Genomic DNA, 2613 nt, shown 5'->3' on the forward strand with positions numbered 1-2613 from the left:
GTGAAGTCCTCATTCCTGTTGCATGCAAATAGGCACTGGGGCATCTGTAGTGCATGTTTTGTAGTGTGTGCTGCACTCCAGGCCAGTGGGGATAGCGACGTACATAGTAGCATGCCTCTCTCACTGAGGCCCCAGCCCACTAATTTTAGTTTTTATGTTATCAGAGTTTTAGTGTTTGTCATAGCCAGCCTTTTAGATTTTTTTTTAATTAATAAAATAATTTCCTTTTTTTTTTTTGTTAAATTACATTATTATGCAGTCTTACTTACCTTGTTTTTTTCTTCCACTTTTTAGCCCAAGTTTCCTTAGGTTCGTTCTTGATTGATTATTGTAAAAAAAAAAAAAAAAAAAAAAAAAAAAAAAATATTTACTTTGCGTACTGTCTCTGCTTCCTCAGTCTCTCGAACCTGTATCCTTACCTTTTTGTCTTACATCAGTTTAGTTTCCTGCTCTTTATATCCTGGGATGCAAGTCCCCAGGTGGAATTGTAGGTCCCTCCTTGGTTATCTTTAAGTTTCCCCCTTCCCCTTTAATTATAAACCCACCACTACTTGCCACACTTGGTGTTGTTGGCAGGATGACTGAAGGCAGAGACTTGTAGTTTTCTTTTCTTGTAACCCAATTGATTTTTGCTGCACAGATTGGTTTATTTGTTTTGTAGAACAGCAGCAGGGCTGGGCGGCTCTTGTCACAACCATTATCTCTTACCTCTCCTGATTTGTATCCTCATGGAGGAGATTGCCCAGCTAAGAGACTTGATCACTCAGCTGCAAGCTGAGAACCAACAGATGCGTCGGGAATGGGAGGTTAACCAGCTTGGGCTGAGCACATCATCTGGCAGTTCATCAGCCTGTGGGCCCTCCTTGGCTTCAGCCTCAGTAACTGAAAGACTGATCTATCTCCACAGGGGCAGAAAATGCCCATTGTTTAGGGGGAGGACCAGACTAAACATTGGGAGTGGACTGAAGGGATCCATGCCTGCATACGGGCCTGTCTCCAGCAGACCAATCGCTTTTCATCTACGACCACCTGGAAGGAGAAGCATGGGAGGAAATCAAATATCGGCCTCCAGAGGAAAGGGGAGATCCAGACAAGGTCCTGCTTATCCTAAAAGAGCTCTATAGGTGTGCAAAATCATGTGTGTCTCTGCAGGAAGACTTCTTCTCTAGGAAGCAACAAGATGGTGAAACATTACAAGAGTTCTCTCATGCATTAATGTGTTTGATGGAGAAGGTTGTACAAAAATCCCCTCATGGTTCACTTAATAGAGAGATGTTTTTGAGAGATCAATTTGGTGAACATGTGTCTGATTGGAACAGGAACCATCAGGAGCCAGCCTGTCTGCTGCTTGGACGGAGGAGTGTGAGCAGGGATTCGAGGGCCTGAAAAGCAGGTTGGTGTCTGCTCCAGTCCTGGCCTATGCCAACTACTCATTACCCTTCATCTTGGAGGTTGACGCCAGCTACAGTGGACTGGGTGCCGTACTCTCCCAAGAACAAGAGGGTAAGGTCAGACCATTGTATATGCAGAGTTGCTACAACAGGTTGCTGAGGAGAATCAGGTAACCCACGCTACTGTTCCAGCTTTCCCCTGACACTCTACCCCTGACTTGCATGGGTTACAGGAAGCTGATCTCATAATCAAAGACTTCTGGAGGTTTTGGACTAGAAAGAGGGCCCCTGATGCAGCAGAATGACGCCAGGCTTCCAAGGAGGTTCTTGTGCTGGCCAGACAGTGGGACAAGGTGGTGATGAGACGAGGGGTGATCTAGCGCTGTGTCGCCCTCCCTAGAGGAGACGAAGTGCTCCACTTGGTACTCCCTGCATCTCAGACAAGTTCAAGATTCAAGACACAAGTACTTCAGCAATTGCATGATGACCATGGACACCAGGGTGCTGAGCGAACAACAAAGCTGGTTAGCCAGTGGTGCTATTGGCCTGGATGCACCAAGACATTAAAGAGTGGTGTCAGAAATGCGAGCACTGCCAGGTAGCGAAAGACATGGAGCTTACTGCCTGTGCGTATATGGGTCACTTGCTTCTCGTCCAAAACAGGTCCTGGCTATTGATTTCACTATTCTGGAGCCCTTGAGGAATGGGGTGGAGAACATCCTGGTCATAACCGATGTTTTTTCAATATATCCCCCAGCTATCCCAACCCACGATCAGTGGCCATCGACTCGATGGCCACTGTAGAGTGCTGGTTAATGAGTGGTTCTACAAGTTTGATGTACCTGGCAACCTCATCCAGCAGCTCTGCCATATGGTAGTGTGGTGGTGTGACTTTTCTCAATGCCATACATATGTATGGCATTGAGAAAAGTCACACCACCCCTTACCATCCAGCTGGAAATGGTCAGTGTGAGGTTAAACCGCACCTTATACAACCTCCTGCCCACCACCAAGAGAGGGACTGGTCCAGCTTCCTGCCCCAGTGACTTTTGCTTACAATGCCACTGTACGTCAGTCGACTGAGTCCCCATTTTTCCTGATGTTTGGCCAAGACCCACAATTACCTGTTGACTTCTTTTGGGCAGAGTACAGGAACCTGTGGCTGGTCACCCCATGATTGGATCATGGAACACCAGGCCTGGCAACACCACACTTTTGAGAG

The 2613-nt window shown here is 46.8% G+C and overlaps 1 long non-coding RNA gene across 1 annotated transcript; it reads left to right on the forward strand.

Moving 5' to 3' along the window:
- Positions 1–270: 270 nt before the first annotated feature.
- On the forward strand, positions 271–2228 carry LOC125015255. Its single transcript, XR_007113574.1, has 3 exons — positions 271–1095; positions 1320–1503; positions 1625–2228. It is a non-coding gene; the product is annotated as an uncharacterized LOC125015255 (long non-coding RNA).
- The last annotated feature ends 385 nt before the right edge of the window (positions 2229–2613 follow it).

This window comes from Mugil cephalus, chromosome 10, assembly GCF_022458985.1.
Source record: "Mugil cephalus isolate CIBA_MC_2020 chromosome 10, CIBA_Mcephalus_1.1, whole genome shotgun sequence".
Classification (NCBI taxonomy): Eukaryota; Metazoa; Chordata; class Actinopteri; order Mugiliformes; family Mugilidae; genus Mugil; species Mugil cephalus.